At 43.0% G+C, this 22,066-nt stretch overlaps 1 protein-coding gene across 1 annotated transcript in view; it reads right to left on the minus strand.

The window, feature by feature from the left end:
* The window catches only part of LOC124602019 (serine-rich adhesin for platelets), a 157,268-nt gene extending 135,963 nt beyond the window's left edge, over positions 1-21,305 (minus strand). Inside the window, exon 1 of the mRNA XM_047136290.1 lies at positions 21,224-21,305. The gene's annotated coding sequence lies outside the window, so the exon portion shown is untranslated. The remainder of the gene's footprint in view (positions 1-21,223) is intronic.
* Positions 21,306-22,066: the final 761 nt, after the last annotated feature.

Genomic DNA, 22,066 nt, shown 5'->3' on the forward strand with positions numbered 1-22,066 from the left:
CACTGTGTGTCGTGTTCCAGGTTGCGTTCTCCTGCTGATAGATGCCATCAAATGGTTCAAATGGCTCTGAGCACTATGCGACTTAACTTCTGAGGTCATCAGTCGCCTAGAACTAAGAACTAATTAAACCTAACTAACCTAAGGACATCACACACATCCATGCCCAAGGCAGGATTCGAACCTGCGACCGGAGCGGTCGCTCGGTTCCAGACTGTAGCGCCTAGAACCTCTCGGCCACTCCGGCCGGTATAGATGCCATCGCGCAAGCCAAAAAACAAACTTCATGTAGGTGTGGACAAGATCCCCAAGGATAAAGGCAGACTTGTCTTGATCCACTGTGAGTTCCATGATGACATCACCTAGGGGAATACCACGAAAACATTCTCCACAACATAATGCTCTCTCCTCCGACCTGGACTCTTCCGACGATTTCAGACGTTTCAAATGGTTCAAATGGCTCTGAGCACTATGGGACTTAACATCTGAGGTCATCAGTCCCCTAGAACTTAGAACTACTTAAACCTAACTAACCTAAGGACATCACACACATCCATGCCTGAGGCAGGATTGGAACCAGCGACCGTAGCAGTCGCGCGGTTCCGGACTGAAGCGCCTAGAAACGCTTGGCTACCGTGTCCGGCAGACGTTTCATGCCGATGGAGCATATAACGTGATTAATCTGGAGAGGCCACCTGTTGCCTCTCAGTGGACGTCCAGTTGTGGAATTTGCTTCAAAATTCCAGCCTTCATTGCCGAAGAACAGCAGTCAGCATGGGTGCTTCAAGCAGACGCCTGCTGCGGAGGCCCATATGCAGCAACGTTCGCTGGAGACTCGTTGAGGAGACACTGTTGGCAGCCTGTTGGTTCATCTGGGCGGTCGGTTGCTCCAAAGCTGCACATCTGTACATCTGTTCGCCCTCACATATCTCCGCAGCCGTCGTTCACCTCTGTCATCGATGGCCTATGGTGCACCACACTTGTCGCGGCACCGGTTTTGCATTGCGCCATTTTGCGAGGCACGGTATACTTTAACCATTGCGGAACGTGAAAAGTTCACAGACTTAGCCGTTTCGGAAGAGGTTTCACTCTTGGCCCTAAAGCAAATGATCATGCCATTTTGGAAGCGCGATAAATCGCTCTATTCCCGCATTGCGACAAAAACTACACTGTTTTCCGCATCGCCCCGACAGGCTTAATATATCCTCCACTACTAGTGCTACCATTTGCCGTCTGTGAGTGGGTACTGCACGCTGACGTCGGACGCAGGCGCTGGTAACGTTAATGTGACTGGACCCTGTATAACTTCACCAGCCCACTTTATCTTCTGTATCCTTCGATTCTCTTCTTTTTCCGTTTTCCCACAGTGCACGATTCAGTTCCAATAGTGCTGTACTGCAGGCGTACATTTTCAGGAATCTCTTTCAAGGTGAGGCCTCTGTTTTGTACTAGTAGACTTCTTTTGGGAAGGAACGCTCTCTTTGCCAGTGCTAGTCAGCTTCTTACATCCTTCTTTCTTCGTTCGTCATGCGTTACTTTGCTTCCAAAGTAGAAGACAGTTTCCTTCACAGTTCCCAGTTTCTATGCTAAGTTTGCCACGAATCTCAGTCTGCTACTCCTTAAAACTTTCATCATATTTTGGTTTACTCTCAACCTATATTCTGCGCTCAGTGGTTCCATTAAACAAGTCCTGTAATTCGCCAGTGAATTTTATCGTTAAAACCCCGTTTACGCTGAATTTGAATCTCAGTTGTGAACCTTTCTTTCATTTACTTCAGTGAACAGTAGAAATAACGTTGCATCCCTCTCTTGGGACTTCATAACGAAGCACTTTTCTTGTGGCCTGCTATTATTAATGTTCCCTCTTGGCCCTAGTACATATTATATAAGGGCGATCAAAAAGTTTCCGTTTGAGGACGCTGCTGCAACGTATTTGCAACCCAACGCGACCCGGATACTGGTACGTAAGCACCTACATCTACACAAGAGATAAGCGTGGTCTTCGAACGGAAATTTTTTAATCGCAATTTATTTATTACCCCTCTTTCCTTATCGCGTATACCTACTTTTCCTTGGTTTTCAAACGCCGTATACTGCTTTACGTTAGCGATCGTTTTTCATACAAGGGCTGTTTGGAAAAAAAGGAACGACTGGTCTCCCGTCAAATATAAGTGACTGCCGAGAGTTATCGCCTGATTTCATGTAACCCCACGTAACGTAACTGTCATGCAGTTTCTTCTTCATGACAGTTCTCGACCGCATACAGCAGGAGCAATGAGGACACCCCTGGAGCCTTTGCAGTGGAAGTGTTTGATCACCCACCGTACAGCTCGGACCTGGCTCCCTCTGATTTTCACCTCTGCTCAAATGAACTGCTGGCTATGAAAACAACTTTTTGGCAGAGACAACGGGCTGCAGTCCAGCGTAGTAAATTGTCGGTAAGCACAGGATGCTGGCTTCTATGACGAAGATATTGAAAAGTTGATCGAACGCTAGGACAGATATCTACGTCGGAGCGGCGACTAGGCATAGAAGTAGCTGGAAGGCGTAGTTAACTGTTGCAAATAAAATAGTTTTGATTATCACTGTGGTTTCGATTTCGGCGACCGATCGTTCCTTACTTTCGTAAGAGCCCTCGTAGTCAAGGAAGTCGTATGAAACTGTCCTTATTTTTCTTTAGACTTGGTTCAGTATCTCCTGGTGCCTTTACTTTCTTTAGAACCTAACTGATCTTCATTTAGAAGATCTTCAGTTTTCTTTTCGACTATTCTGTATATTATTGTTATGGCAAGAAAATTGGAAGCACGAGCTTTCAAACTAGCTCTCCGATAGTTCTCGCATTTATCCGCTCTTGCTGCCTTCGGATTATGTAAATTATGTTGTTGTTGTTGTTGTTGTTGTTGTTGTGGTCTTCAGTCCTGAGACTGGCTTGATGCAGCTCGCCATGCTACTCTATCCTGTGCAAGCTTCATCATCTCCCAATACCTACTGCAGCCTACATCCTTCTGAATGTGCTTAGTGTATTCATCTCTTGGCGTCCCTCTACGATTTTTACCCTCCAAGCTGCCCTCCAGTACTAAATTGGTGATCCCTCGATGTCTCAGAACATGTCCTACCAACCGATCCCTTCTTATAGCCAAGTTGTGCCACAAGCTCCTCTTCTCCCCAATTCTATTCAATACCTCCTCATTAGTTATGTGATCTACCCATCTAATCTTCAGCATTCTTCTGTAGCACCACATTTTGAAAGCTTCTATTCTCTTCTTGTCTAAACTATTTATCGTCCTCGTTTCACTTCCATTCATAGCTACACTCCATACAAATACTTTCAGAAACGACTTCTTGACATTTAAATCTATACTCGATGTTAACACATTTTTCTTCTTCAGAAACGCTTTCCTTGTCATTGCCAGTCTACATTTTATATCCTCTCTACTTTGACCATCATCAGTTATTTTGCTCCCCAAATAGCAAAACTCCTTTACTACTTCAAGTGTCTAATTTCCTAATCTAATTCCCTGAGCATCACCCGACTTAATTCGGCTACATTCCACTATCCTCGTTTTGCTTTTGTTGATGTTCATCATATACCCTCCTTTCAAGACACTGTCCATTCCGTTCAACTGCTCTTCCAAGTCCTTTGCTGTCTCTGACAGAATTACAGTGTCATCGGCGAACCACAAAGTTTTTATTTCTTCTCCATGTATTTTAATACCTACTCCGAACTTTTCTTTTGTTTCCTTTACTGCTTGCTCAATATACAGATTGAATAACATCGGGGACAGGCTACAACCCTGTCTCACTCCCTTCCCAACCACTGCTTCCCTTTCATACCCCTCGACTCTTATAACTGCCATCTGCTTTCTGTACAAATTGTAAATAGCCTTTCGCTCCCTGTATTTTACCCCTGCCACCTTCAGAATTTGAAAGAGAATATTCCAGTCATCATTGTTAAAAGCTTTCTCTAAGTCTACAAATGCTAGAAACGTAGGTTTGCCTTTCCTTAAACTATCTTCTAAGATAAGTCGTAAGGTCAGTATTGCCTCACGTGTTCCATCATTTCTACGGAATCCAAACTGATCTTCCCCGAGGTCGGCTTCTACCAGTTTTTTCCATTCGTCTGTAAAGAATTCGCCTTAGTATTTGACAGTTGTGACTTATTAAACTGATAGTTCGGTAATTTTCACATCTGTCAACTCCTGCTTTCTTTGGGATTGGAATTATTATATTCTTCTTGAAGTCTGAGGGTATTTCGCCCGTCTCATACATCTTGCTCACCAAATGGTAGAGCTTTGTCAGGACTGGCACTCCCAAGGCTCTCAGTAGTTCTAATGGAATGTTGTCTACTCCGGGGACCTTGTTTCGACTTAGATCTTTCAGTGCTCTGTCAAACTCTTCACGCAGTATCATATCTCCCATTTCATCTTCATCTACATCCTCTTCCATTTCCATAATATTGTCCTCAAGTACATCGCCCTTGTGTAGACCCCCTATATACTCCTTCCATGTAAATTATACTCTTCCGCAAATCCGATACTCTGTTTCCAGTGTCATACATTTTGTACGCGAATCTGAATTATGGTTTAGGTGAAAGTTCCCTTTGATTTTAGGATTTCTTAAGGAGTGGTGTCTATCCCTTCTGCAACGGTTTTATCTTTTAAGACGTCAGCAGACAGTTCTTCCCCCCCGTAGACGTCTTCAGTGTATTCTTTCCAAATATATCCGCTCTCTTTCCTCTGTATCTCACAGTAGAAATAGTTAGACCTTTTGACGCCTTTCCCTTCAAATTCATCGAAATTATTCTGATTTCTGTGTCGGCTGAAAATATCCTTCCCACCAGCATTTCGTTATCGATATCTTTAAATTTTCCTGCGGGCGTTTTGTTCTAGGTTCCTAGTACCTCGCACTGATTTCATTCCTAAATGATTTATCGATCGATTGAAGTATTTCTTCTGTTGCCTATAGTTTCTTCGGAGCTACCTTGCTTATATCCGCTTTAGTCTGGCCAACTCCTATGACGGCACTTTTTAGGAATGTCGATTTCTCCTCAACTGAACTACTTAATATGGTATTGAGTCTCGCAGTATCTACAGCCTCAGAGAACTTCCAACTCAGGTCACCAGTTGTTCAGTTTCCAATTTCCTTGAACGTTGACTCTTCCTGGCGATTAAACTTTAATCTACTCTTTATCGGTACTAAATTAAGATCTGTGTCTGCAGCTGTCCCTGGGTACTTCTTACAATGCAGTATCTGATTGTAGACTCTGTATCATCATGACATAATTCAACTGATACCGTCCCATAATCTTTCGAGTATACTTCTGCTGTGATTTTCTAATAATTTTGTTATAAGTATCTGAAACTGAAGCAAAACTAAAGGACTCTTTCTCCTATGTCACTCGTATTCCATAGCTTTCATTCCTCTGTATCTGTCTTCTGTTTCTTCCCCTACTATTCACCCATCACCCATGATTATTGGATTTTCATCTTCCTTTAATAATCCTGCGATCGTGGACATTCGGTATTATATGTTCATGGAATATATTTAATATGGTATGCAATAAACTTTCCGATTCTGCATGCTATTCATCGAGAGACCTTTGTAATGGTACTGTAACATTTCAGATACTTCAGGTTATGTGATGAAATTTAAGAAGCAATTTACGTAACCTTATTTGTGTGTTAGTGTAAAACAATGTTGCTGTTAAGAATTATAAGTTGCAGTTCCCACAAAGAGAATTTTCCTTGATTATGAAACATGTTCCGACCAATAATGACATTTTTTCAGCGTGCTTTCCAAAAATTATCTCCTAAACGCTGTAGATTTCCTCAACACAGTTTTCAAAAGGACTGGCACAGAACTAAGCCTTACCATTATATTTCTGTTCATCATAAAACGAAGTTGCGCTGCGCCTGAGATTTAAGGGGAACACCACGCCAGGTGGGTTAAAGAGTCGCTCCATGTTTGAAGGGGAAGTTCCAAGGCAGCGCGCTGCAAAATATACGTAAGGTTATCAACCAACACCACGGTCGACTGTGGATGTCAAACACCTGGATAGACCTTTTGTGAAAGGAACAGATTTACTTCTTCACAGAAAAGAAATTTGTTAAGATTATTAATTTATTTGAATTTTCGTCAGTTATAACGTCCATCTGTATTCTTCTTACTTTGCTCGCTCTCCATACTGTAAATAACTCCTAAAAATGCTGCGTTTGGAAATCATTAATTTTTTTCTCGACTGTACTTCGTGTGGTAACCGGTCCCTTATTAGTATCTCCACAAGAAGCTCTCAGCAAATAAGGAGAAAATCATAAGCTGATAAGAAAATTCTAGTCAAGAAAACACCGAAATTCTCCTTTCTTCTGCGAAATACAGATAGCTGCAACATATCGTGAGTGAATTACAATTTTTCCCAAAGGTATAACTAACTTCCTTGGTCGTAACGCTACGATGTTTCATTGTTTCACTTTTCAGCACCGTCTGAGTCTCATCTAAATCAGTCGCTCTTTAACAATTAAAAATATATCACTGTTATATATAGCTTACGATCAAAAGTATGTCCTTACTGCCCCTCTTCTCTTCAGATTCAAACTATAGTCCACGTCGTTGTATTAGCAGAGAATTGTTTAAATATTAACCCATAGTTTATTTTCTGACTACAAAATTTTAAAGGGTAAAATGGAAGTCTCTTGCGAAGACTGTATAGAAAACCATTTTTAAAATAAACATTTTCGTTTTTTGTCATGAATTTTCTCCTGATGTACACATAAAACTTATTATGAGTGTAGTTTTGTCAAGAACAGTTTAGGGAGCGGATAGTTTCAGACTCTGGTGTACTGTGAATTAAAACATCTACATAAGAACCAAGCTTGATGGGAACTACGCATTTGTGGTGCAAAAATAGGAAAAGAGAATTCACGTTTGGTTTGTTATACACAGAATGCGTTACCTCAGCGCAGCAGCTCTTCAGAAAATTTCAAATGGAGGACTATCTAAATTATCTGATAGATAATCAGACCGTGTAGCATTTTTTCTGGTAAACAACGACGTAAATCTCACGATCTACACATGTTCGGCACTTTTAAAGAAGTGAAGAACGTGAAGCATTAGGCACGAGTATCTCAGGAGGAGGTGGCTGCACTCTCTATCAAGAAACTCTGTTTACTACAGATTTCCCGGATCGCTTTAACCATCCCGTATTGATTTCTAAATTAAGACTCTACCAAATTGTTCTGTAATAATTAACTGATCCGAACATGTGCTCCGTAACTCGTGATCTTACTCACAACATTGTATTTATAACGCTATATTCACCTGACCCGAATTCTTGTTCCTCCTGCCACCGAACTTCACTAATTCCTACTATATCTAACTTCAGCCTATCCATTTTCCTACTTAAATTTTCTAACGTACCTGCCCGATTAAGGAATCTGACATACCACACTCCGATCCATAGAATGCCAGTTTTTTTCTCCTGATCACGACATCCTCCTGAGTAGTCCCTGCCCGGAGACCTGAATGGGGGACAATTTTATCTCTGGAATATTTTATCCAAGAGGACGCTATCATTATTTAACCATACGGTAAAGCTGCATGCCTTTCGGAAAAATTACAGCTGTAATTTCCCCTAGTTTTAAGCCGTTCACAGTACCAGTACAGCAAGGCCGTTTTGGTTGATGTTAGAAGGCCAGATCAGTCAATCATCCAGACTGCTGCCCCTGCAAGTACTGAAAAGCCTGCTGCTCCTCTTCAGGAACCATACTTTTGTGCAGCCTCTCAACAGATGCCCGTCCATTGTGGTTGGACCAACGGTACGGCTATCTGTATCGCTGAGGAACACAAGCCTCCACACCTACGGCATGGTTCATGGTTCATGGGGGAGGACCTGTACATATATTACATTTTTAATTATTTAAGAATTATATATAGAGGCCCATTAAGTCTTTCACAGCAGATGGATAAAAGCTGCGCCTCCTCGCACACACCACGAGAAGCGGCCCTGTGGCTACAACACTGTACACGCATTCTGTTTTGTGGTTCCTGTGCTTTTCGTAGACCGCATCAGTTGAATGCTGCCAGGATTCCTTCAAAATTGGAGCGATCACTTCCTTCCCTTGTCCTTGTGGAACTGAGCTAGAAATGACCCTGAGATGTAGTAGCCGTTAACGTACAATGTTTCTTTTAATTTCCTCTCTCATTTCCCGCGAGTCATTATCTTTGTAATTTACCATCAAATGCTGGTTTATTGTACGCTTCTATCTTTATCTTTCTCTACCTTCTAAGCAGTATTAATGTCTACTGGCAGTTTTACTTACATTTCTGCTTTGTTTCGTACCACATCATTAAACTCTTGTAAAAGTGTCAAAAGAAAGTAGAAAATTACTCATTTAATTACGGCCATATATGTATACGTGAATATGCAGTAGACTATGCCTGCATATCTACCCGAACGCCGCGAGTGAGTTTTGTGATCCACAGTCTGTGCATTAAGAACCGCATCATTAGAATGGCGACGAGTCGCACGTAATTATCGCGTGTTAATTCCGGTCGTCGCTTGCTCACTCTAATGAGGTAACTTTATAGCCCGGTGCCATTAATTCGCGCACCGGCTTTCGTGTTACAGGAGGTGGCGATGGCGTATCCTCGCCCCAGGAATTAGTGCTCGCTCACCGCCGTCAGGCACTTTGCAGGTCACTGACTGACTGCCTCGTGACTGGCTCCGCAGAGGGTGATTTCCGCGCCGAGCAGCCTGTCCCTGGGCAGCGCCGTGAATGGGCTTCCGGATTGCGACACCTCGGTCGCCTGTCACTCTCTCGTCCTTTCAGGCCGCATCCCAGCGTTGCTTCACCGCTTCCAACCTCGATTTTTCTCGGTTTTGAATGCACAACCTAGTGATTTTCTTTCCAAAGGTGTTTCAGTGGTCGAACATTCAGATCTTCAGCATAGAAATTTGCACATGTGGCAGAACTGTTTTTTCTGAAACTTTTAACCGCATCTACACGTCAACAAAAGTTTTGCTTCACCCCTTAATTTCGAAATTCATGGCACAGAAAAGAAAAATGGCTCTCATGCATGCATACATTTACCTGCAATGTGCGTAGAACACAAATTAAAGAAACATTTGTGTAACGACAAAATCGTTGGTTTTCCATGAGCGTTTTTTCACAGCACTTAGTAACTACCATACGTGGTGGAACGTACACTTGCTTGGATTCAGGCTTGAATCCGTCGTGGCATACCATCGTTGTCCAAACTGTCCCACTCTTCAGTGACGATTCTGCGTAAAACGTGTAGATTCAGGAGTGTGTTCAAGCAGGACGCTCAGCAAGCAAGTTACCATCCACTAAATTGTTGGCAAAATGTTAGCGGTACGGTCCCGCTATTGGTTGCGGAATGTCATCCCTGTATATCAAAGAGATTGCCTTCGACAATCACGAGAGATTTACGATAACCCCATGCAATGTCACCCCAGAACAGCTTTTTTTTTTTATTTCTTCTTTTTAAAAGGACTTGTAGTCCGGGGTAATATGCTACAATACAGCGTCACCGGTCTATTGCGGCCTAACTGTGTTGGTGAGGCGGTGAATTTCCACACGGCAGTGACTCCGTCACTGCAATTCGCTTTAGAGGTGTGGCGGTGGGACTTGTGGTCCCGTACCACCCTCTGACGGTGATGGTGCTACAAGAGTCGGGCGGAGGGATTTTGCCTAACATGGGCGGGTGGGGGTGTGGCGGTGGGACTTGTAGTCCCGTGCGCCAAGGCAGGACTGGGGAGCCCCAGAACAGCGCTCCACCACCACCTTTTTCTGTTATTGTCTCCAACGCGTGCCTGCGAGTATCAGTGTGCAAACAGATCCGCGTTTCATATCTAAACAACAGCCGACATCAATACTAGGGCGTGAATTCTACATAACTTCTTGTACATCTGTAACGGAGTCCACAGTGATGTGGTGTACGACGTGGTGCTCGCCATGGTCGTCAGGCGATTTCTAGCGTTCAATCGTCTCCTAACAGATTATTGCTATTCATGACGTCCTGTAGCCTCTTCGAACGATGAATTCAGTTGTCGAGTGCTCAGCCAACGATTGCTTGGACTCAAGAGTCATAAACATCGATCATCCTGCGGACCTCTCGAATGTGGACGTCCTGTATGGTGTAAGTCCTCAACAATACCTGTCAAATGGACCACACTGCACCGCAACACTTTGACGCCACTGCACACGTCGACCAGTTTCCCTGACTGAAAAGCCATCTGTGCGTAACGTGACGATGCAGACCTGACCATTGGTTGCGACTGTCGTTCGTAGGGTGATGGATGTTCATTCACTTGTTCCACAGACGTCTCTAATGCGTCTCTACTGGTGTTTACATTTCTACTGAAATCCTGCAATCCACTCAATAGCAATACACTCGCACGACGTATCGGGATGATGCAACCCTTTTCGTGATGTGTGTATACTGGCAGTTGACAGATGTTTCGTTCTTCTGCCGATATATTATCGCCTGCTTCTTTATTCGTATGGTTTCCAGATGGCTCGCGGTGCTCGATTTTATTCACCCAGAATGGGGGAGATTGGTTCAACTCAGAAATCGACCATTCTGATTCCGTTTTCACGGGGTTCCCCAACTCGCACCAGGACATGTCAGGACATGTCCCTATTGTCTTTGTCTCAGCCCGTTCATTCCGTGAATTACTCCAGTGCTTCGTTGCTAATGATCTCAATGCCGATGAATTCTTACTAACAAAAAGTGTAGTAAAGCGACAGAAGTACACTTCAAGATAAAACAGGCGTAACTCGATATTCAATATATGAAACAACAGGTATTGGTTAGAGTATATCGTACACTTGAAAATGGCCTGGGTGTCGAGCAGGTCGAGACAAACACGTTTTTATGTAATCGCATCTGCTATTTAATCAGATAGCGTACATAATTTATATCTCCTTGAAAATCGTCCGCATTTTGTGGCCGCATGTAATATCTTTCTTAAATGTGGCTGTTGTTTTCTGTTCCTGATGGTATCACCATCAGTAGCCAGGCACAGCAGCATTTGGTATACAGATACCAACATGTTACATGTAACGAAGCTCAGTCAAGGTGCTAGCTCTGAAACGAGTTTATAACCTTAAGAAAAATGTTAAGAGAAAGACCGCTGTGGACCAGAAAGGAGGAAATTGCTCTTTATTCGGACTTTAAGATCACCTTCAAATCTTATGGGCGAAAATCGTTTCGTAGTATTCAACGGTTAGCCGTTCACATTGCTTCAGCTGTGAAGCTGTTTTCTTCTGCTTTAAAAGTTTATCATTACGCTGACTTCGTATCACTCACAGACCCTAAATCATAACTGAATGTTTGCTCATTAGCTATTAATCGACGTCAGAGACAAATCGCGCATTTCATTCAGCAGGCGCACCTAATTTCTACTCTTTAGGCTTTGATTTTCTTCGAATATGGGCAGTAGCAATAGACAAGAGAAGGAACTAGCTGTTAATTAACCCGTTACATGTAGAATGCGCAATTTCATTCCAAAATCAGGCTCATTTAATCTTGTTTCGCAGTTGAGTTGGAATAACGGAACATATGGCCTGCTCAAAGTTTTCTATCTGCAGCATTATATCTTCTGATAAGTCAAACATTTTCCCTGGATTTCACATTACATTGTGGTCAGCAGCAGGAAATTCAAAAACATGTAATGAATGAATGAAACACACGGTGACTGGGGTGGTGTGGAAATAGAAAACTCGGTTTTTGTTCCAACGCGAATGGAATGTAGACCAGGAATCTGTGTTCTTTATTTACATTCATAGGGTTTTACCAAAATCATCAAGAACTTTATCGCCGTATTTTTCCTAGAAAGCTATGACAGAAATTCCTTTTAAAATCGACGGAAGGGAAGTCGGTGAAGGTGTGACGCGTCGTCGACGGCGCGATCGTTACAGACGTGGTTCAAACATATGTTGGCCCTGAATGGGTAGCCATACGTATCATTGCCTGTTGGACGATTTGCTCAAGCGCTTCCGCAAAATGATTAAGAGAAATCACAGATAACCTTAACCACTGCGGACGGACGGGGATTTGAATCATACACATTGCTCAGTGTCTTTACTAGTTCGGCACCTCATTCGTTCGTTAAGTAGGGGAACTACAATGTCTATAACTGTGTTTCTATCGAGAATGATATATGCTAATAAAACATGAGGGGACTGTAACTCTCACCCACCCGTTAGTGTCATATTTGCGTAGATCGACTTTAACACTTTGTTACCATAATTTTTTTCAATGTCAGGTAACTATAACGCTGTTTTATATTTACAGATTGTAGTTAATCAGCAGATATATTTAGTGAAACGTATATCGCGGCTTAGATCGAATTTCATCCACCAGCGAACTACATTGTCAACGAGACAATCGCTATAGTATTCTTGTCAGTAGTTGAGGACGCTGTGTCTCCGTGAGGCAGGCAACACAGCATTAGTAGCCAATCCAGCTGACGAAGAAAAAACCTGGGTCGTCTGTTCCTGACTGCCTATTTCGTGCAATGGCAGTTCTCGTAAGCACCGCTTTCACAGTGAACTACGGAAAGTGGTGAGTCAGCCAGGGCGTGAGACTGACGTCAGCCACCTTGCTCCGGTACAAACATTCCGAGAGAGAATTTCCGTTTTGATGGCCACAGAGACGCTGGTGATATCGTCTGCTACACAAGAAATGTGCGGTGCCCAATGTACGCGGAATGTGAAGTTGTTCTTATAGCTCTGAATCGTTATTGCATTTCTTTGTTCCGTCAGCTGTAATACTAAACAAAGAATCTAACACAGCATGCATGTTATGGAGCCTTTCAGGGTATAGTATTACAGACAGTTTCTGTTCGTTGTGAAAGAGGTAGTTATACGGTAGTAGTCGTGATGCATTTGTTGTGCCTGCCACGCATAAACCATTTTCATGTCTTGTGGTAGGATCTACGTTATGGCCAAATTATGTCATAATAAAGTTTTCGTTGCAAACTGGGGGTAGCTTTCTTCAAAAAGGGGGCTATCTGAGTAGGAAACATCACCAGTACTACACAGTTACCTGATCTTCTTACAGACAGCAAAGCGTACTAATTTCCTCCACTGTAATTGTCAGTTCACAACGATGGTCATCGCTTACCTCTCCTAAAAGACTGTTTATTCCGGAACATGAAAGCAGTTATCTAGTAGCCCTTCTGAAAGTGCAAATGGAAATAGCTTCCTTTTCCTTCCTTGATTTTGCTACGCATGTAATTAAAAAGAATGTTTGTGTACTTTGTTATGTATGCCGTTTCCTTATGTAGATGGAGCGAAAGAAAGGTAAAAGATTGGACGGAGGTTCAGAGCCTATTCCTCTGGGAAAGCATCAGGTGGATGGTGCAGTCCTCTATTCGACAGATGGAAACCGTAAAGCTCCGATTACTCTACAAAAGAGAAACGGAAATAGTCACAAGCATCTACAGACTGATGTCATAATTGGCTTCTAAAGTATCCAACGTCCACGAAGACACTTTAAGAGTTTACGAACAAAGGACAGTACCAAGCTGCGCGGTCTTGTTATCATTTCACTTGCTATTTTGTCTTATAGCCTATTCTGATTACTCAGCCAAATAACAATTAGCGAAGTTTTTTACACCACCTGTCGTGGAATGAAGCTGGCCAGCTAGCGATCACTCTGACGGATTACATTACAGCTGGCCAACTTAGTAATCTATTCCTGTTGCGAAAGTGCATTAAAATTTCTAATTCCTTTGTTGTTTGAGTAAATACTTAAGTGTCCGACTGAGGTGTTACTGAATAGACCCTGCTCGATTTCTTACGTTGCCGAACACTCACTGTCTTCTTTCCTTTCGGGCCAAAAATTTTTCGTCGGGTTTTCGACGTGTCTGTGTTTCATCTACAACGCTACCGAAGTCGATTTTTAGTGTCATGGCGCAGACTCCCGTCGCCGTTCCTCGAATGATAGACTGGAAGTTGCCTATGGTTTGTGTAAGGAACCTTTCAGGATTCAACACACCAGTTCATAGCGAACGAATCAGTCTGTGGGTAGAAACTGAGGTCAAGACTTCCTCGCAATTTAGCAGTGTTGTTCTATAAGGAAACTAAGTCTAGTTATTTAGTGACGCCCAGTAAATTTGGAAAAGATTGATTGAGTTTGTCTATACTCGTTTTGCTGGATCAATTGTGTTGATCTCCGATGGAATAAGATACCGCATAGCTTAAGACGAGGACTTGTATTCGGGGATACTACGGTTTGAATACTCGTCCAACGATGCTTATTTGGATTTTCCGCTGTGGTTAAAAGTCCGCTTGAACTCTAAGTTCTCCCGTAACTAACGGCGTAAGTCATCTCAAAGTTCTTAGAAAGACAAAACCGTGCTACTTCTAATAGCAACGTGCCTGGAAAGACATTGCGGTGTTCAAAACAACCGTCGGGCTCAGGACAGCTTTAGGATCGGACAGTTTTCCCTTAGTTCAGTGAAATTATGGATCGAATAGCTTCCACACGCCTAATTACTCACCAACGACACGGTACTGAACAGGTCTCAACGCCACCTGTTTATCAGGGCGTTCTTCAGTTGTTCATTCTCATTCCACCCTCCGTTTTAGTCATTTCTTTTTCAACATAGCTGGTTAGAAATGGTTAAAATTGCTCTAAGCACTATGGGACTTAACATCTGAGGTCATCAGTCCCCTAGAACTTAGAACTACTTAAACCTAACCAACCTAAGGACATCACACACATCCATGGCTGAGGCAGGATTCGAACCTGCGACCATAGCGGTCGCGCGGTTCCAGACTGAAGCGCCTAGAACCGATCGGCCACACCGGCCGGCATAGCTGGTTAGAAAGACACGACGTATGCCTTTTATAGTTCTTTGAGACGCCAATGGATTGGGAATAATAATACCCCTGAGTATACAACTTCCATAGCCGAAGGAGTTGTGTCATGTTGTGAAGACTGACTCCAGCAGTGAAGACATCGTTTTCACGTTTGTTTTATGCAGCAGTGGCTGCCGTTAGATATGCGTCGATACGCTGGATTCTGCCCAATTATTCCACTGTTCTCAGTCTTCACAGAACTATTTTGTTTCTTCGGCTGCGACTTTTCTAAGAAGCACAATGGAGACTCCAAGAAAATATCTTAAATCATTCTACTCAAATAGTGTTTTCTCTTGCTTCCATTCTAACCCCTCTTTGTTGCTGCTGCAGGGTAGGCATTGCAACAAGATATTTTTGTTGACTCGTTCTCACTTTGCGAAGCATTTTCCAGTGCATTCTCCACAGCAACTCTTGACCAACAACTCAGCCGCGTCTGAAACAAACACTCGCTCGCTTGCTTATGGTTAGGAGAGATACATCATTCGTCACTAGAGTAAATTTCTGGACCACTGTTAACCAACCGAAAGGAGCTTGACATCAGTGTGGACAAACACCAGCATTCCTTCCTTCCATCTTAATTTGCAGCAGGTTTTGTAATTTCTGCGACCATATGCTAGAGACTGGTCACAGGACGAACTACGGTAAGGATGACACACTCTTTTGTCGAACTTGTTTATTCTCGCTTGCAGGAGCGCCGTGTATCTCAGACGAGACTTAAAGGGATAGTGCCACACAGCTTCCTAGGTCAGGCCTGAAGATGCTCACGTGTCCTCACTGCTTCCATTCCACTACATATAGGATTAACACAGCAATATGATGCGAGTGCGTTGACGTGGCCGCTACGAATGGTGTGGCGAAAGCACGGCGCCGGAAGCGCCCTTGGACTCGCGCGAGTCATCAGCTGCGCCGGCAAACGTGGACGGCTGGCTTGGCCGCCGCAGCATTATGCAATGGAGCCTGCTTCACGGGCGGCGTGGGGACCGGCGTGCGGTCGCGTGTGTTCCTGCGGACCCACCGCCGGGCCGTTTTGTAACCGTGGCAGCCGAAGGCTGAGGCTGGGTTGCGTCTGGGCAGTGTCTTGGGTGACTCTCGCGCCGACGGCTTGTAAACTTTTGCCGTCGCGGAACTTCACCTATGAGGAGGTGTGGTAATTCCAACAAAATACCTAACAAATTGCTTTGGTAGAGTCTCAAATGCACAGTAAAAACGCACAAGTTTAATAATGTACAGGACGTCGTTCACTTTGGCGCAAGGCGTGTCATAAAAGCAATACCATTTGAGAAAATATGTCTCAAGAACATTTTTGGCTTCAACATAGAGGAAATGGAAATAGTTCGAGCTTGTGTCCTCTTTATCTTTTTACAAACACTTTTCTTTTCTGTTGAATTCTAAGTACTTCAGGCGATGAAAACAGGTGCCAAATGTTGCTGTTCGAAATGCCGCTGCATCCTGTTTACTGTAGATGAAGTATAGTAAATGGAAGCAAATAGAAAATGATATAATACATGTAGCATACGTGGAAGTCGTCGTTCCTATACTTGTTCAGTGACACCACGCTTAAACGATCACGCAGAGCTTGAGGAATACGTCATTTCTGTGCGGCAGATCCCGGCGGAGGTTCCAGTCCTCCCTCGGACATGGGTGTGTGAGTTTGTCCTTAGGATAATTTAGGTAAAGTAGTGTGTAAGCTGAGGGACTGATGACCTTAGCAGTTAAGTCCCATAAGATTTCACACACATTTGAATACGTCATTTATCGCCAGCTGAAAATTTAAAACAGCAGTAGTAGAACATTGACAGGATACTCTTACGAACAATGCAAAACACTGCAGCTCACGCGATACCCACTTATTAGTCTTTTACTTTCGAAATATGTAGAATGTATGTTACGGTCAGGAGATAGCAAGATTCTCTGGCCGCCAATACTTGCTGCTTCTTTTAGGATGGGCGTGTAGCCTTCTGCTACGGACGCGATCTAGCAAAAAAAGTGGTCAGTGCAATGCTAAACAGAATTAGAACCCAACACAGCAGATGGGCATATTTTTTATACAAATGGGGTAAGCAACCATCCCCACTTTCTGATAGCGGAGAACCACAGGCTATCAGACAGAGCACAGAAAAAAGTCCCACAAGATAACATCATGGTAGGCCAGAAGACTTCCTGCAGACCACTCGAAAATCGATATATTATATAAGTGCACTAGATATTTGCGTATGAGATTGTATATTGTATATATTATGCTCTACATGTTATATATTTTTATGTGTCAGAAAGCCATACGTTAAATAAATAAATAAATAAATTATTGTACTCTGCTTAATTTACTCTAGGCATCTTAACATGTGACCTTGGAGTACTGTGTGGAAGCGACAGTTGTAAAGTGTTTAAACTGACTAGCCTCTTTAGCTATCTACAACATTGTCAACAGCTTGATCGAGAACTTAAAAAAACAATCCTTTTTAACAAACACTAAATCACATAGAGACGCGAGGATACGGTGGTAAAAGTTAACTATTCTTTTTTTTTACTGGCCGCTTTCGAAGGCAAAGTCTTTTGTGGATTCGACAAAGGAAAATGGTACCAACTGTTGTTTATAAAGGCCAAACTTCATTGTCTTAGGTCGCAGGACTGAGAAATTTGCAAGATGTTGTATTTCTAAATATTTCTTTTGTCTTTCAATTAATTTATGGCAAAACGCGTGAACCATGGGCAATGTTTTTCCAACGGTCAGCGCCTCTGTGAAATGAATAAGAAGCCTGTTCTTTGTACGTCATTTTCGAGACGATCACGTTTCTTTTAAAACTGATGGCTTCATTGTATGTTAATGTGCAAGTTCTTCGAAGCAAAGATAAAGCCGAAATCAGTTTCTGAGTACAATGTGTTGAGGCCTCAGATATAAGAAGCTTCAAACACGGGGTCAATTTGCACCTGTCAGTCTAAAAGAATTCCACTATCACTTGAAAATCCTACTTTGGAAAATGACGTTCCCCTAAGGGTGTTATTTGCGTTGCTCGGAGAGAATACAGTCGTTCACAACAGAGTACAAAATTCTTATAAATTATTTTTACAGGTAGGTGACTCATCAAGATCGAAAACCTCTCACGTTAAATCAAATTTCTTCTTCAATGGTGCAAAGTTTCAACTTATATCATGCTTTGAGAACACTAAGGAACACTTACAGCTGTTCAGGAAGCAACTACGATATTTCTGATGCTGTTCTGTGCAGCATGTTTAAACTAGGCGTAGCTGAATTCAGAGTGAGTTGCTACTTGATTCTGTCCTCGAAAGAAATAGGCATAACAGGGGATTCTGAAACAGTTTTCACTTACCCTCGAAAGCAAAACTTGGCACCCTCTTAAGACTGTTTTCGACCATTAAACCCACGAAACTGCCCACCAACATTTAGTTTTAAAAGAGCTTCGCCTTCACTAACAGCTAGAGAGACATTCTTTTTCGCTCTTTACAAGTCTCCTGAAATGAGGGTGCCTGAACATAAGAGGCTACTTGTCCTTGCATATGACGTAAGTTGTGGGACCGCAGATACGGACAGTCTAAAGCTAAGCACCCACGTATTCAGCGAAAATGTGTCATCCTCTCTGAGGGACTGCGTGACGCTGTCCCATGTATGACTTTCCAGTATGTTAAGTAACACAGAGACTGGCAACTCGTAGCAATGAAGTTTCTTAAGCGTGTAATGGCCTGATCGTGAAGACATTCATCGGACGGAGGAGTGCATTTAGGATTGCTAAAAACATGTGTCCAAGGCCAGTTGGGTTTCGCAGTCTTGAAATGCAACAACGCATCTGTTTAGAGATTTTAGAATCTGACAAGCGAAACACAAACGTGCACGCTGTTATTCTTATTCGGGCAACACCGAAAAATGCTACTACTTAATCCATTTCAACAGAGTTGAGAGGGAAATCGTAAAACGATGAGTGATGCCTACACAACGTTATAATGAAAAGCCATTTCTAATATCTTTTGTTGTAATTGACCTAAAATTGCTGAAGATTACTTTACCTCGTGGCACGTCAAATCGATTGTATATTAAGGTTTGTTTTCAGCATGAATATATTTAGTACCGTATTTGAGCTTTCTCGAAAATGAGAAAGCATTGACAGCCACAAAAATAGATGAATATCGAAAGGCGTAGGTCATATGGTGTTATGTTTTATTTTGGACGAGTCCCTTCTTATAAATTTCTTGAAATGTTTGTAGCTCTCGTTCACTCTCAGGGACAACCAGAAGATTATTTCTGTTCTTCAAAAGAATGGTTAAAATGGCTCTGAGCACTATGGGACTTAACTTCTGAGGTCATCAGTCCCCTAGAACTTAGAACTACTTAAACCTAACTAACCTAAGGGTATCACACACATCCATACCCGAGGCAGGATTTGAACCTGCGACCGTAGCAGTCGCGCGGTTCCAGACTGTAGCGCCTAGAACCGCCGGCCACACCGGCCGGCTTCTGTTGTTCCCTCATTGCTTCAGGTACAAGTGAATATAACTGTATATCTTAGATAGGCTGTGGTGTTGAGACCAATGTAAATGAAAGGTCAGTATCTCTGATAGATGGTTGACGCAACCACATGATGAATTTACTTTGGTAAAAACTAAAAAAAATTAACGAAACCATTTTAATAATATCCGAGTTAAAGGATATTTCGGAATGTTGGTGTTGTGAGCTATACGATCGAAAGTGGAAAAGAGTTACAGAAAGATATTTCACATTGTGTTGGATTTTCGAAACGAAATTTCTTCATACACTGAAAAAATTCGTCGAATGACAATTGTCGCTACAGTTATTAATACAGCACCTTTTACACGTTGCTCATTTGACAGAGGACGTTCTTGGATACCATAAAACACCATCATAGAAGGTCACCCATTGGCCCTTTTCATTAGTACTCGTCGGTATTCGGGTCATTTGCAGTATTCGGGTCATTTGAAAGTAAACCGTAAAATAGTATATCTCTTAATAAATGTGTAAGTTCGCAAAATTTAAAGACCTTACTAATCACAAAAGAGCCTCGTTTCAGTAGGAGGATATGCCTTATACGGTCAAAGTGTTACTTCAGCAACAACAAATGATAAGAAGTGACCGTAAACAACAAACCACGAATACATCAAGGCATACTTTGTCAGCTTCTTTCATCAAGCGCTATGATGCTTCATAAAAGAGTGGCAATGCGTAATGAAAATCAGTATTACCTTCAGTCTTCGAGTCATTAATTCCCAGCAATAATGTAACAATATGATAAAAATTACGTCACAATTCGTAGTCACCTGTCGTTATCGACGCAATTTATCAAACTACGACGTCACTTACAAAGTAAAGTTCATAGACATGCCACGAGATCTTCTCAGTTTTCAGCAATGTAACAATGCAAAGATGTCCGTCATAACTATTCCTTTCCATAGGATTCTAATTTCGGCTACAAGAAACTGATGCACGTACAGCTTGGCACATGATGCAATTCTGAATGGCGAATTCTTTCACCGAAACTGAGGGACTAAGCAAACATAGAGCCTGAAGTGACTTAGTCCTTATATTAAGTGATCTCTCAGAAGTCTTACAAAACCGCGACGGAAAACAGGTTAGTCATGTTGCTGCCACCATCGATTCATGGCTAAATTTATTGGTTATTCGAAGATGACCTGAAAACTAGTGCTTTGTACGTCGTTTTGATCGAAGTCTTTAAATTGGAGCAATAGCTTGGATGATTAATGACTGGGAAGGAACTCTGACATAGCCTTTCTAAAGAAATAGTTCTAATGTTCTGCTGAAGTGATTTTGGTATTCAAGGTAGGCTTTAAACCACGCTTCTCCTGTATAATCGCCGACTGCGTTAAACGCTACGCGACTGCGCTCGATTTGTCCGTCAGATGAGAACAGCTCGATGGCACCTGTTGGTTAAAAAATATCGAAGTGAAATCCTGTAGTACGAGGACTTTCATGCACGACGGTAACTATAATGCGGCTTTTTGAATTGTAACTCATAGGAAAAGTACATTCCTCGTCTACCACGTATTTCGAAAGTTCTATGTGAAACTTGCAAGTTAATTCTTGGCAACAGACATATTTGAGTTGGAACTTGTCAAATAAGAAGACATAATGAAAGATCAGATTCGTGCCAGTCGGTAGGCTATGATTAGCTCCCACAGTATTATATGTATTACTTTGCGATAGCATAAACATTTCAGCTGAAGAGTGCAAACTCAAACGGAAGGTGCCGCTTGTTGCAGGCGAAAATTGTCTGACTGTAACCTGGAAAAGTAATCGGCTCTGCTTGTGAATCTCCACAGTATCACGGCCTAGTTACGCGTATTGTACTCACCGTCTTCGGAAGGATGGCCGTGTTGTGGTCGTGCGCTGCGTGACTGCTCTCCTGTGAACAGCGTCGGCGTCGTCGAGCAACTGAGGCGGAGAGCGACGAGTAGCGCGCCTAGTAGGCGAGTCGCGGCGCGGCTCCGGCGGCGCGCATGCGCCCTGGGCGCAGTGCGTCCTCCGCCGCGATTGGGGTGTCGCGGGGTGGGGGTGCTGCGGCTCTCGAACTTGACACTGAGTGCAGGTGCTCACGCGGGCTCCGGCAGCCGGCGCCGCTGGGGTGACTCCCAGGCGCGGCCGCCAGAATTAATAGAGGCCGGCGCGAAGAATGGCCAACCTCCACGGCACCTCCTGGCCTTTCTCCGTGTCCTCACTGTTCAGCACGACATGCATTCTACACATCTTTGCCTTCCGTTATTGAACACGCGAAGAATCACTGACACCGTCCTTCAGCCTCCATGCAAACTCCAATCTTTCTGTTTTTATCTTCGTGTACGAGCAAGCAATATATTAGTAGACTCCTCTAGAAACGTACGGCTTTGACATTAAACCACACAGCGAAGGGCAATACCTCTCATGCAGCGTCTACTACTGGAGTTGGCTGAGCATCTCACTGATACTTTCACTTTTATTAAACGAACCTGTCACGAAACGGGGTGCTCTTCTATGGTCTTTCGTTTTTCCTCCGTCACTCTTATCTGGTATGGATCCCAGACTGACATGCGATATTCAAATATTGGTCGAACAGGAGTTCTGTGAACTACCTGCTTTGTGGGTGGACTTCACGTATTAGGGATTCTTCCCACGAATGTGTCTGCCTTTCCTGCGATTAGTTTTTTTTTATCGTCGTTCT

The sequence above is a fragment of the Schistocerca americana genome, chromosome 1 (assembly GCF_021461395.2).
Source record: "Schistocerca americana isolate TAMUIC-IGC-003095 chromosome 1, iqSchAmer2.1, whole genome shotgun sequence".
In the NCBI taxonomy this organism is placed as follows: domain Eukaryota; kingdom Metazoa; phylum Arthropoda; class Insecta; order Orthoptera; family Acrididae; genus Schistocerca; species Schistocerca americana.